The following is a 15783-nucleotide window of genomic DNA, read 5'->3' on the forward strand; positions in this document are numbered from 1 at the left end:
ATTTCTCATCCAGAAACAATGGGGATTGATAAGAAGTGAAATAATATTCTTTAGGTTCCTAAAGTAAGAATTGTCAAGGCAGAATCCTATACCCATAACAACTTTTTTCAGGAATGAAGGGAAAATCAAGACTATCTCAGATGAAAGAAAGCTATGGCAATTTGTCGTCAACAGACTAGCCTTTAAAAAAAAAAATGGCTAGTGGAAGTTCCTAAATAGAGGAAATTATGTAAGAAGAAACTCTGGAACATCAAGAAGGAAGAAAGAGCAAGGCAAGGAAAAATATGGGTAAAACTCAATAGACTTTCAGTCTCTTCTTGAGATTTCTAAATTGTGATAGACAATTGAAGCAAAAATTACTGTAGCACTGTCAGATGTGGTTCTAAGTGTATGTAGAGGAAATATTTATGACAATTATATTACAAATGGGAGAGAGTGCAAGAACATAAAGAGAGGTAAGATTTCTATACATCTTTCAAACCAATTAAATAATGACACCAGTAGAATGTGATTCATCATATATATATATACAAGGTAATGCCTAGAGAAACCACTGATAAAAATATACAAAGAAATGCACTGAAAAACAGTATAGATCACAAAATGGAATTCTAAAAACATTCAAATAACCCACAATAATGCAGAAGGAATAAGAACAGAAACAAAAACAGAGATAAATAAAAACAAAATGGCAGACATAAGCCCAACATATCAATAATTACATTGAATATAACTGATCTAAATATATAAATTAAAGATAGAGATTGCCAGAGTGGATGGCCAAACTATATGCTGTCTACATGAATTCTCTTCAAGTATAACAATATAGGTAATTTGAAAGTAAAAGGATGGAAAAAGACATATCACGCAAACAATCCAAAAAAGGAGGATTGACTATATCAATATCATAAAAAATAGATTTCAGAGTAAAGGAAATTAGAGAGACAGAGAGGGATATTAATATAATTATAAAATAGTCTGTCCACCAGGAAAATATAACAATGTTAAATGTGTATGCACCAATCAACATAGGTGAAAAACATGTGAAGCAGAAATTAATGGAACTGAAAGGAGAAAGAAACAAATCCACAATTATAGTTAGAGAATTCAACACCCCTCATTCAACATTTGGTAGAACAACCAGACAGAAATTAAGTAAGGATATAGAACTTCAACAAGTTCTAGGTGTTCCTTCTATTAAAATTTTCTAAAATCTTGGTTAACCTTGGAATTTATTTCTGTTTATTATAAATAAGTGATTTAACTTATTTTTTCCAAGTGAATAGTAATTTGTCCCAAAATAACTTATTAAATAATTCATTCTTTGCCAATTAATTTGAAATGTCAACTTTATCATATACACAATTCCCACATATACTTGGACCTGTTTTTGAACTGTCTGCTGTCTTACTTGTGTGACAAAGTGAGGTGGTTTCTTTTTAGTAATATATCTATATCCAACTTCTTATGTATAACAATGTGTTCTTTTTGCCCCAGCTCAGCTGACTGTTAAAGTAATTTTTTTAACTTAAAGTACAACACGAAGTAGTATACTGTATGTAAACTTCAGTTATGATAATTAACAAATATAAAGAATAGCCAGAAGCATGTACAATCCATCCCAACTGTCAAATACCCTGAAACTTGCCCCTGGTCATACAGTGAAGCAGTAGAGAGCTGGTTGTGGGCCACTTCAAATTATCTGTGGGTAAGCTCCATTTACTCCATTTAGTAAGGCCCTAACTAAGTGGCAACATCTTGCCGAGCTGGGACAATGTCCTCCAAGAGGCTGCATATGCTCTAATTCAGCATCTAATACATGCTGTGCCTCCCATAGCCAGGATTCTCAGGTCCAAGAATCAAAGGGTGGAAATAGGAATGCTCTACTCACTATTATCCCTAGTGGTTCACTATCAAAATTTTTGCTACTTGTCAGGGCACCTGGGTGGCTCACTTGTTAAGCATCTGCCTTTGGCTCGGGTCATGGTCCCAGGGTCCTGGGATCGGGCCCCACATCAGGCTCCCTGCTTGGCGGGAAGCCTGCTTCTCCCTCTCCCACTCCCCCTGCTTGTGTTCCCTCTCTCGCTGTGTCTCTCTGTCAAATAAATTAAAAAAAATTTTTTTTGCTACTTGTCTATATGACCTTACATTCTGCAGGTCTAGAACTCTTAGTCCCAAAGGGAAGAATGGTTCTACCAGGAGACACAAAAATTATTCTACTGAGCTGGAAGCTGAGACTGCCATTCAGCCACTTTGGGGTCCCCATGACTCTGAAAGAACAGGCAAAAAAAGTGGTTACTGTATTTGCTGGAGTGATTTGACCTGATTAACAAAGAAATTGTAAGCCCAGTGACAATTCAAATTTTTCTTTGTGCATTTGGCAAATGAACACAAAAGCCTGAAAGTATTGCTTTGGGATTATAAATAAATTTTAGTATAGGTGAATTTGCAAATACTGAATCCTTGAAAAGTGAGGGTTGACCTATCTTGCCCTGTGCTAGTCAGGGTTCTTAAGAGAATAGAATCAATAATATAGATAGATAGATAGATAGATAGATAGATAGATAGATAGATAGATGATAGATAGATGATAGATAGATAGATAGATAGATAGATAGATAGATAGATAGATAGATAGATGATAGATAGATATTATAAGGAATTAGCTTATATAAAATTAGGGGAGGCTAGGATATCTCACAATCTGTCATCTGCAAGCTGCAGACCCAGGAAAGGCAGTGATGTTCCAATCTGAGTCCAAAGTCCTGAAAACCAGGACAGCCAATGGTATAAGTTCTAGTCCAAATCCAAAGGTGTGAGAACCAGGGGACCTAATGGTGTAAGTCTAAATTTGAGGACAGGAGAAGACCCACATCTCATTTCAAACAGTCAGGCAGAGAGAGTAAAGTCTCCTTTCTTCTGCCGTTTTCTTCTACCATTGCCCTCAATGGACTAGATGGTGTGAACCCACATCTGGGAGGGTAATCTGTTTCACTCAGTCTACCAATTCAAATGCTAATCTCATTTGGAAATACCTTCACAGACACATCCAGAAATAATGATTAACCAAGGATCTGAGCACCCCATGGTCCAGTCAAATTGACACATAAAATTAAGCATCACACCATGTACTAAAGTAAATGAAAAACTACAACAATCCAATTCAGCCAGGATTACTAAAGGCCCAGACCCTTTGTGAATGAAAGTTTGGGTCACCCTGCCAGGTAAAGAACCAAAATCAATGAGGTGTTTGCTTCGGGTAAAGGGAATAGGGAATGTGTAGTGGAAGAAGATAGCTATAAGTACCAACTAAGACATGTAACTAGCTGCAGAAATTAGGGCTGTAATAGTTATGAGTATTTCTTCCTCGTTTTGTCATGAAATATGTTTGTATGCATTTTAACCAATTATTTTTGTTTTCTTCTCTCTCTTATCCCCTTATCATATAACATAAGATGTATTCATGAAATTAATTTTGTATCACATCTTTTAAGTTACAGTATGTCAAAGAGAAGAGTGGGTATCACCCAAGCACTTTGCATCCTCTTCTGGAGAAAGGGTTAGTGTGTTTTGGTTGTATGCAGGATGTGTGATGTCAGGTGGAAGTGTGACTTTGTTGTTGCCTTTATTTGGAGCATAAGTATCATTTATAGAGGTGTGTATGGATGCCAAACTGACAGAATGAACAGTAATGGCCTAGTTGACATGTCAACTTGCATAGGCTGTAGTCCCAATTATTAAACCAAAAGTCCATAATCAATTAAATTTGACTTTAAGTAAGAGTGATTGTCTTGCATAATTTGTATGAGCCTCATTCAATCATTTGAAAAGTCTTAAAAGCAGAGTTGAGCCTTCCTTGAAGAAAAAGAAATTCCACCTGTGGACAGCAATTTCAGCCCATGCCCAAGATGTCTAGCTGCCCTCCCTGACTTGTCTAATCAGCCCCCACAATTGCATAAACCAATTCCTTGCAATAAATCTCCTAATATATATCTCCTACTAGTTCTGCTTCTCTGGTTGAAACTTGACTGGTATACATGCCAAAAGAGAATTAAGTCTGAAGATAGAATTAAGCTTGCTGATCAGTTGCAGCTGACTTTAAGATAGGAGGATTATCCTGCATTATTTGGGTGAACCCAGTGCAATCATGGGGTAGTTAAACGTGGAAGAGGGAGGCAAAAGGGTCGGTGGCAGAGTGGTACAGCATGAGAAAGAATCAACTGCTGTTGCTGGCGTGAAAGAGAGGGGCCATGGGCCAAACTGCTGGCAGCTTTAAAAGCTGGCAAAGACAAGAAAATGGATTCTTCCCTAGAGCTGCCAGAAGACATGCAGCCCAGCTGACACATTGATTTTAGCCCAGTAAAACCAATTTCAAACTTCTGACCTCCCAGACTATAAGATAAATTATTGTTGTTTTAAGCCACTGAATTTATGGTAATTTGTTACAACAGCAATTAGAAACTAATATACCAAATCTATAAATATATATGTAAATGTATTTATATAAATGTTGATATAAAAATTACAGCATTGACTTAATTTCTTCTTTTTTAAAGATTTATTCATTTATTTTAGAGACAGAAAGACCAGGGGGAGGGGCAGAGGAAGAGGGAGAGAGAAAATCTCAAGCAGACTCCCCGCTGAGCATGGAGCCCAATGTGGGGCTTGATCTCATGACCCTGAGATCACGACCTGAGTTGAAATCAAGAGTTGGATGCTTAACCGACTGAGTCACCCAGGCTCCCCTTAATTTATTCTTTATAAAAGAAATTCAGGAAAAAATAAGTACCATTGGGATTAATATTGTGTGAGAGATTGTTTAAAGTTTCTACTGAGACAGTCCAATAAAATCAGTGCTAAGATTCATGATAGGGTTCCCTTATGAAGAATTTATAAAGAAAATTGTCTAGAAAAATTGACTTCATGACCCTCAAATCTCTCAACCAAATCAAGAATATAAAAGGGACAGGAAAGTGTGGGGAGAGTTGGCAGAAGATACGGTGTGAGGTATGAGACTAAGCTGTGAGCCCAATCCCACCCCAATCCCAAGAGGGAAAGGAGGAGCTAACTATCTTATGGGGTGGGGGAGGTTCCCCAGGGCTACCCAGATAGCTCAGTGTTTTATTTCTGCTTGAGGGGGGTGCAGGAGGGTTGGCTTCTTCTTTGGTGAAGCCAGGAGAGGGATACTGTGCTAGGATCTATATACCCAGAGCTTGTCCCCCACAGGAGAGAGAGAATAGGCATGAGGGCACAATGGACCCAGTCTAAGCACACAACCTGAAGGGGTAAAGGGACCCAAGCAGTAAGTTAAAATCCACACATAGAGCCTCAAGTGGCCTCCAAAAGTGGAGATGCATCCATCTGGAAAAAAGGACAGTGCCCATAAGAGAAAGGTTGGCTCTAAATGTCTGCCAGATCCAGACCACATGGAGTCAGATTATAATGATGCCCTGTTCTTGCGAGAGCTTTCCTTGTCCCTTATGAGTCTCTGAAACAACTCCTTCCTGTTTCAACTTTTCAAGGTGGGAAACTGGGAGGGTTGAGGGTAGAGGAAGAAATAAAAAAGGAGGAAAAACTGAGATGAGGTCAACTCTATGCCCCTTTGTCACTTGCAGCCCCAGGTTGGCCTGTGCTGGCGGTTTGAGGCTTAACACATAATACAGTCCCGCATTTCTATTAACATCTTGGGTTGGATATTCTAATTACTGGGTTGAGACTCCATGACACTTACCACTGTCTCCTACCTAACAATGAGCACAAAAGTGAGAAGACTTGCCAAATTTTCATTCAGGGGAATAAGAAGAAATTCCCCCACTGAACACTTTTTAAAAAGGCAGGAGAATGGATGAATAAATAAGTGAATTAAGTGTTTGAATTACATCAGCATACCGGTTATATTTATTACAGAGACTTTCCATTTCTCACAGTATATTCCAGCTAGGTTAGAAAATTAACATGAACTCTGTCTTCCCATGATCCCCTGCTTCAGTGCCACACATAAACTGGACACCTAGAATCATCAAGATTTCCTCTCTTATATCCACCCATTCAGTCTCTAATGCAGTCTTCCTTTACATAGATTGTATACCTCCGTTCCTTCCTTTCCATTTTCCTCACTCTCTCTTGTTCCATTACTATGGGTCCAGTTGGCTTCATATCTTGGTTACTATAATAGTTTTCTCGTTAGTGTCCTTGATTAGGTCTTAGGATCACTTTCCAATTCAACTTATTCTACACTGAAGCTAAACCTACATGAAAATATAGTATCTCTCCATGCTTCTTTGCCTAGCATTCAAGGCCCTCCACAATCTGACTCTACCTTCTTCTCAACTCTATTCCTGCTTCTTCCCTATCCAATGAATTTGTTCGCAGTAAACAGGTATGCCTCTGCATCTTTTTCCTTATGCTTGAAATATTCCCATGACTGTGGCTATATTTCAATGTTTTGTGAAATCCTATCCTTCCTTCAACATCCAACTCAAATGCTGCCAACTCCATGAAGCCTTTCCCAATTGCCTCAGTTTGAAGATTTAGCTACAGTGTAAGGTGGATTCTAAAACAGTATACATCCACCTAATTAAATCAAGTAGTAACTGGGAGAGACCTAATATTTGCAGGTTCCCATCAATATTGATTTGACCTTTTAATGAAATTTATATGTCTTGAGTCAAAGATGAACTGACAAAAGGGAAGTGATTGACATAAGGAAACAAAAATCTCCATTCTATATTCAGAACTTTACAGGAAGATCTGAGGGGAGGGGCAGAGGAAGTTTTGCCACAAGACAGTTACTTCTGTGATGGAATAGAGTTAATTGAGTTTTCACTGAGGTTGGATAAAGGACTCACTTTTATAGTCGGTGTCCAATCAGAAACCATATAGTAATCTGAACAATGAAGGTTTAATTTAAAAAGTTAGCTTTTTGATGTAGTGTTCCATGTATGGTGATTAACATAACATAATAAAATAAAATTTAAAAAAAGAAGTATGTTAATTATAACATTCTAAAAAATTAAAAATAAATTTTATGTCCAACATAAAAAAATAAAAATAAAAAATAAAAAGTTAGCTACAAAAAAGCAAAAATGGGAAAAATAAAAAATTAACTACCACAGAGGATTAACTAGAAAGAAGAACTGGGGCTAAGAAAGTATAACCTCAAAGGGAGTAAACTTGGAAAAGAGGCCCCCTCCTCCCAAGGCTAAGACTCAGGCCTTATTGGGGAAGTCCCCTGGACGGAGAAAACCCCTAGCTGTTCTGGGCCAGAGTTGGTCAGTAGTTGGCTGGAGCACAGACTGGCAGGCAAGGAATTCCTGTTGGACTGGAGTGCAGAGAACAGTCTTCCAGGGTGGGGGCCAACAGAGGCTGGCAACCTGGGAACCATGGCTGGGATTCACTGGGAATTTGCCCTTTGGCATTCTGCAAGGGAAAGCCATGCACAAGAGATGCCACACCTTGGAAGTCATTGTAAAGCCATCCGAGGAGGTACTGGGTACAGGTCCCCCCACGGGGAGGCCCTGTGTTGTGTTGGCCACCGGACACCGCTCGCTGCCACAGCTCTGTAGGAGCCTGGCCTGCAGAAGCCAGCCCCTCAAAGGACCCTGCTCGGAAGGAGCACAGTAAGTGAATTTGAAAAAGGAGCCCCTTCCTCCTGCAATGTCCCTCCAGCGCCCTCTACTGACGAAGTGTAGCATTGTGACAGCTTCAAGGAGAAAACTGTGGATCAAATCCGGCTGCAAAACAGTGGATTTGGGGCTGAGAGGCCACACTGAATAACTGGAACACTGCCCAAACCGTTCTCTTCGGGTTTTTATTTTCCTATGCATCAAACAAAACGGATTTGTAAATCAACTTCCCAAGTACTTAAATCTCAGGATTTCTCTATTACCATCACCATCATCAAAGAATCCCAAGGGAACAACAACAAAAATTATTGAGACTTGTTCTAGAATAGATGCTTACATACATTACCTCCTGATGTAGGATGCTCTCATAGCCACTATATTAAACAATAAGCCGTATGTAAGTACATGGTTTTATTCTTTCTATTTTAACATATGGGAAACTGAAGTCCAAGAACACATAGCTGGTAAGTGATGGATCTAAAAATATGAACCTGGGACCCTGTGATTAAAAAATCAGCACTCTTTTCACTACCTCAGCCTGAATTTCTCACCAAGAGACTAATTATTATTATTATTATTATTATTATTATTATTATTATTATTTGATGAGCCAAGAAATTCCAGGCATCAGGCTGAAAATGCAATGCCCTGACTTTGAGAAAACCTGCTGGTAATCAGGTTTTTTTGGTTTTTTGTTTTTTTTTGTCTGACACATCTTTCCTTTGAATGCCTAAAAAATGCAATAGAAGTTATGGTTTTCTCTATGAAATTTGATAGTTTCCTTGTGAGCGCACTTAAGAGTCTGGTTGTACCCACATTTCCACTGCTGGGCGATACCAGCAGCCTAATGTTTATGGAGCACTAGGTGTTAGGCTTGGCGCTAAGTCCTGCGCATGCCTTTTCCTGCCTAACCCTTGCTACATAGTCCAGGGGGTAGGTATGACCAGCCCCATTTTCCAGATGAGAAACTAAAGGCTGGAAATGGTTAAATAGTTATCACCTAAGCGGGGGCAGTAGGATTTGAACCCAAATAGGATTTATTTCAAACATTCCTGACTTTTAAGTTTTAAAAATATAAAATGGGGCTAATATATTTTTTAGCTACATTCAATTAATAAAAGAAATTACTGCCTTGAGATTATTTGGCTCCTTTAAGAATGTTAGGCTGTGTTACGGTGAGCAGCCCATTTCTCTGGAGTTACTGATATGGCACCCCTTGTCCATTCTCATTAATTCCAGGTGAGACAGGGCAGACCCATGAGTACTTGACTCAAGCAATTTGCAATTGTCTAGGATGAAGATAATTGCTGATATAGTAAATATTTTTGGCAAACTGATGTTTCATGGCCTCGTTTCTTACCCTGTGTCTGCTTGCTGAAAGCATTACATCGACCGAGGGGACCTCTGTGCAACTCAACTAATGAGTCTCCTTAGGCTTCCTCTTCTATGGTTAGCCCAAAATAGATCTCAGTGCCCATTTCTGTGATGCTCAAACTAGAGCAACACTTATATAACTACTGAAAGCAAATTCATTTAAATATTTCACATTTAAGTATTTGCTTCACTTAGATTTCTTTAAATTCTATTTCATTAAATTATCTCATTTATATAACATGACTATAATGCCAAAAGTATCTGATTGTGAAAAAAGGTAGGGACAAAGAGAATTTTAAGAATTTAATAATCTATAGCATATTGTTTTACTTAATTCAGTTTTATAAAATAAAATTGTGCCTATCTAGACCTACTTTTAAGATAAACATATATATATATTCCTTCCATAGATCTCTTAGTCTGTGAACATAGATCAGTCAATTATATCTTCCCGGGACTTCAGGATGTCACCTAAAGAGAATTTCACATTCTTGTAAATCTCACTAAATGAATCACAATGATAATTACAAAAGTTGGTCATTACTGTTCTAGTTAATGAGAATTCACCATGCATAATTTCCTCAGTTCTCACAATTCTCTGTATAAATCCCTCCTCAATGTTCACACCACGGGGTGGCAGCCTTGTTTCTCATTTCCAGTTCTGTATTTTCACAACAGAGATCCTCATTGTTACTGAATGGGTATTGGTTTTCAGAAGAAATCAACTGATACAAACCATGATCTGGAGGAAATGAGTAGGAAAAAATAGTGTTGCGGGCCTTTGTTTCCTTATTTATAAAACCAAACTGATCTCCAAAGTCCCTTCTAGCTCTAATTAATGATTCCAAGGCTGACTTGGAAACTGAACTTGAATCTAAGATTGTGAGAAGGGGATGGTGGGACAGAGCCTTCAGGGGCAAGCTGAACAAGCTTGCACCAGATGGGGGAACAGGTGAGGAAGGGCACGAGGTGAGGGTGTTCCCAGCCTTTTCAAATGCAGAAGGTATGAAAGCAACCAGCTCAGCAAACATCTCTGAAAGTTTGAGAGTCTACAGACAAAAGGAATTAATGAAGATTCTGATGGAAGTTTTATAAATGAGCTAGAAAACATTAGTTATAAGTATTTAATTTCCACACCCTAGAAAATATCCTAAAATCAATCCTTATATATAAAACTTCCATCTCAGAGGAAAGTTAGGGGGAAAAAAATCATTGTTAATGGAAGTAACTCTAACTGCTGCCAAAAGGAGAAATACAAAACCACCCCAAGACAATCAAGGCACAGTTTCAGAGAGGATAATCATTAACTGATCAGTAATATTATTGTAACTCTTCTGAAGAAAAAAAAAAGTTAACAGAAAGATAGCAATCTGCATGCTGTCTAAAAAGGGGAGGACAGAAGAATTTAAGACACCTTCTGCAGCATTGTTCAGGAGAGAAAGTCTTGATCATATTGCATTATATATTTGGTCTGTCTGAAGTATATGCACTTTTAGGTAAGATATTTACTATTCTGGTTTGATAATGCTTGCCATTAAAAGTATCCAAGTATTCTTCCTTGAACAAATGTCCTGATCACTGGTTATTTCTGTTTTAGAGAAAGTATCTTACTTTCAGGATTTATTTGGAGACAATATAGCAAAGTGTTTCAGAGCACAAGCTTTGGAAATAGACCATGCTTTGAATTGTCCTGCCATGAGTAAGTTATTCAACCCGACCTGTCTTCGAAGGGATACTAACTTACCCCAGAGGGTTGCTTGTGAGGGTTAATTGAGACAATGAATGTACAGTGTCAAGCAGAGTTTCTGGCACATTGCAGATACCAACAAATGGCAGATATTGCAGGAACTGATCTCTTCACTAAAGTTTTATTAGTTTGGGTGGATTTTTAAATTGATTTTATTGGGGTTTCCAGATAACACCATCATGTGCAAATAAAAATCATTTTACTCTGCCTTTACTATAATTATTTCTTTTTCTTATCTCATTTTATTGGCTAGAACTTCTAGAACAAAGAGAAGAAAATTATGGTGATAAGAGGCATCGTCATTTTAGTTCTGCTTTAATGAATATGCTGCTAGTCCAGGCTTGACAAATAATATAAACACAAAAGACATTAAAATGTTCAAAGTTTGACTTTTCAGCTATCCTGTATTCCTCCCAATAAGGTAAACATCTCCTGGATTTTTTGTTTATAGTACCCTTACTTATAAAAAGAAATGTCTTTATTAGTTTTTTTTTTGAAAGGCTTGCTCCAAAGAGCTTTTTAAGTTTGTTTAATTTTGCCCATCTTTGAGCTGGTATCATACTCTATGTAGTCTTTGCAACTTGTTCATAACACTCAATATTGAATTGATTGAACCCTGTGATTGCTTCTAGCTTTAGTTTATTCATTTTAACTGCTATATAATATTCCCTTGTATGAACACACCACAATTTATCTGTTCTATTTTCAGGAGACATTTGGAATTTTTTTTTTACCACTTTAGCTATTAGCAATGTGGCTTTGAATATTTTTGTGCACATATCTCAGTACAAGAGTTATCCTGATAAGTACTAACAAGATGAGATTGAGCATCTTTCCCTATGTTTGACTCATATTTTTATTCATATTATCATGTTTCTTCTGTGAAATGCTCTTCATGTCTTTCACCCATTTTTCAACTGGGTTGTCTGACTTTTTCTTACTGATTTACAGGAGTTCTCCTCTTCTTGTCCTTGTTTTTTCACGGAGTGAGGACATTCATTTTAATGTTCTAAACTCAAACTGCTTTATGATTGTGGCTTTTTGTATTTTGTTTGAGAAACATTTCCCAATCCTGAGATCATAGATTTATTCTTTCATGTTTTCTTTTTAGTTTTGAAACTTTGCCCTTCACATTTAAGTCCTTAATTGTGCTGGAATTGATTTTCCTGTATGGTGTGAAGTAAGGGTCCTCTTTTATAACCCATTTTCCTAACACTGATAATTGATTAGTCCATTCTTTCCCCATTGGAATTACAACATGACCTCTGATACATATCATGTTTCCCTATATGAGTCTGACTTTGGCCCCTTACTCTGTTTCACAAGTCAGTTGATCTAATCCTGCACCAATAATTCATCATTTAATCATATAGCTTTATAATAAATTATGCTAAGTGATAGGGCAAATCTCACCTTTTTCTCCCAACCTCATTCTTCAGGATTTTGTGAAATTCCTCTAAAAATCTTCTGGGGATCTAGTTTGGAATTCTATTGAATCTATAGACCAATTTAGGAAGAAATTACTTCTTTTAGATATTGAGTTTTCCTACCTGTAAAAATGGTATATCTCTGCATTTGTGTAAGTGTTCTTGAATTTAATAAATAGCATAATTTTTACATAAAGGTCTTGCATATCTTACTATAAGTACTCATAAATGCTTTGTTTGTTTTGTAGATCCTATAAATACTATGCATTTTTATTACATTCTTGCAACTCTTTGTTGCTAGTCAAAGTGCATATGGGTGATTCTCAGTTTTCATTCCTGCTCTTTTCTAGTGACACTGCTTATGTTGTCACTGGCACTTGCAGCAGAGTCTGGAAAGCTAAAATCTACATCTTGCAGAATCTCCTTGAAGCTACTTTTATCTTTGTGAATTAGTTCCCACCAGTCATAAACACTTGCAGGCAATTTGGGAGACAAAAGTAAGGCAGAAGTCACCTTTCTGTCACTTCATCAGTTTTTGGCAAGGAGGCAAGGGCACTGAGGTATGGAGTTTGCCTGTAGCCATGTTCTAGAATCCAGTCGCACCTTGCAGGCATTGGGTTGAGAGGCAGTTGGGAAGTGGCTTTCTGATTTCAGATTCCTGAATTGTGGCATTGGTGGTATGCTACTGAATGCAGTCACCTGATTCTCTAGCTTAGTTCTTGTGGTTTTCTTTGGAGGATCATTCTGTGCTGTTCTGAGGTTCATATTTGGAAACGCAACTCTTCCAATGATTTCATATTCCTCTAATTTCATCTATTCAATTTCTTTCTGTTTAAAGTAGTTAGAGTGGCTTCTGGTTCCTGGTTGTTAGCTGATTTATAGAAATGCAACTAATTTTTATATTTTTATTTTGTATTTAGCAACCTTGCCAAACTCCATTTTTATTCTAAATGTCCTTTTTATATAACCATTTCATCTGCTAGAAATAACCATTCTGTTTTTTTAAAATCCTTGTATCTTTGATTTGTTTTTCTTGCCATACCCACCTGGCTAGTATTGCAGCAGAGAGCTGGTTGAAACAAAACAAAAGTTTAACAGCAACTGTCCTTGTCTGAGTCCCACTCTTAAAGAGAAAGTATTTGGTGTTTCACCATTAGGTATGATATCTGCAATAAAGTTATTGTTATTATTTGTAGATACTTCTTATCAGTTTAAGGAAATTTGCTTTTATTCCCGACCTTATAAAAGTTACATTTTAAATCATAAATGCATATTGAAATTCATCAGATGCTTTTTTTCCTATTGAAATATTCATCTGATTTTCTACTTTATTCATTTAGTGGATCGTATTTACTTAATTTTTTTTTTTTTCCGAGTAGGCTCCATACCCAGGGTGGAGCTCAACATGGGGCTTGAACTCACAACCCTGAGATCAAGACCTGAGCTGAGATCAAGAGTCAGATGTTTAACCAACTAAGCCACACAGGTGCCTCTATTTACTTACTTTCACATATGAAAGTAACCTTGCATTCCTGGGATAAACTCACTTGGTCATGGCATATTTCCCTTTTTACATTTTGGCTAGTAGGTTAAGCCCTCTATTGAAGTAAAATTGACATATAATAAACTGCATATATTTTAAGTGTATAATTTTATAAGTTTTGAGATATACTTACACTCAAAAAACCATCACCATAATCAAGATAGTGAACATTTTTTCACTTCAAAAAGTTTCCTCATGCCCCTTTTTATAATCTCTTCCTCTCACACCTCTCCTGCATCGTCAGGGAACCACTGATATGCTTTCTGTCACTATATAGTAGTTTGCATTTCTAGAATGTTCTGCAGATGGAATAATACAGTATGTACTCATTTTGCTGACATCTTTTTTTTTAATTCAGCATAATTATTTTGAGATTCATCAATGTTGTTATTGCCTGTAGCAATAATTTGTTCCTTTTTACTTCTTATTAGAAATTCTGGTATTTCTTCTGTCTCCATTCTATGAACATACCCACCATTTGTTTACCCATTCACCTGTTACTGGATATTTGCATTGCTTCTTCTTTTGGGTCATTAAAAACAAAGTTGCCATGAACATTTGTGTACAAGTCTTTGCATGAATTACCATTTTACATTTCCATCAGTAGTGTATAAGAGGTATATTTCCTTTGCATCCTTGTTAACACTTGGTATGATCAGGGTTTTTTTTTTTTTAATTTTATTTTAATAGCTGTGTAGTGATATCTCATTGTGGCTTATTTGCATTGCTCTAATGACTAATGATGTTGAACATCTTTACATATGTTTATTTGCCACCTGTATATTTTCTTTGACAAAGTGTCAAAGGCTTTTGCTCTGTGTTTTATTGACTTGTTTTGTTATAATTTTCTTTTTATAATATTTTAGAGTTTTTATAAGATACATGATTTGCAAGTACTTTCTCCAAGTCTATAGCTTACCTTTTCATTCTCTTCACATGTTTTTTTGAAGAGTAGAAGTTTGTGGGACACCTGGGTGACTCACTTGGTTAAGCCTCTGACTTCTGATTTCAGCTCAGGTCATGACTCAGGATCATGATCTCAGGGATGTGAAATCCACTCTTGTCAGGCTCCACTCTCAGCAGGGAGTCTGCTTGGAATTCTTTCTTCTTCTTCCTCTACCTCTAAAATAAATAAATAAATCTTAAAAAAAAAAAAACAGTAGAAGTTTTTAATTTTGATGAAATCCAATGTATTAGTGCCTTAATAGGTATTCTTTTAATGTCATGTATAAGAAATATTTGCCTAATTTGAGGTCATCAAGTTTTCCCTTGTGTTTTCTTCAAGAAGTTTCATAGTTTTAGGCTTTACCTTTAGATGTAGCATCCATTTTGAAGTAATTTTTTATATATGCTTCAAGAAATGGATTGATGTTCTTTTCCCCCCCCCCATTTGGTGACCAAATAATTCCAGCACCATTTATTGAGAAGACTATCATTTCTGAATTGTTTTGTTCAAGAATTTTGCCTAATGATTAAAATGACCAGTATTTTCGTATCTCACACTCTCTTTGTCATGTTTTGGTAACAAGTCATTCTAGTTTCATAAATAAATCTACAACTATTTCCTATTTTTCTATTCTTTGGAACATTTTATATAAGGTTGGAACTGCTTTTCTTCTTTGAATGCTTGATACCAGAATATTTGGTGTGCACAAAAGCCATCTGGGCCTGAAATTTTCTTTGTGGAAAAATTTGGGCTGTTAATTTAAGTTCTTAGGTGTGGCAAAATATGTTTTCCTAAGAATCTGTCCTTATCTTCTATATTATCAAATCCATTGCTATATATATATATATATATATATATATATATATATATATATATATATTTATAATACCCTCTGATCATTTTTTAATGTCTGCAGCATCTGTGATGATGTCCCCTTTCATATTCCTGATAGTAACTGTTTGTACTTTCTCTTTTTCTCAGTTAATCTCAACTAAGCAAATATTTGTAATTCTTATTAATCACATATATATCAGTCACTGTCTCTTCAGATATTACCTTTGCCTATTTTCTCTCTCCTCTACTTCCTGGATTCTGATTAAATGTATGTTAATCATTTCTCC

Source organism: Mirounga leonina, unplaced genomic scaffold (assembly GCF_011800145.1).
Source record: "Mirounga leonina isolate KUSES-001 unplaced genomic scaffold, KU_Mleo_1.0 Mir_53, whole genome shotgun sequence".
Taxonomy (NCBI): Eukaryota; Metazoa; Chordata; class Mammalia; order Carnivora; family Phocidae; genus Mirounga; species Mirounga leonina.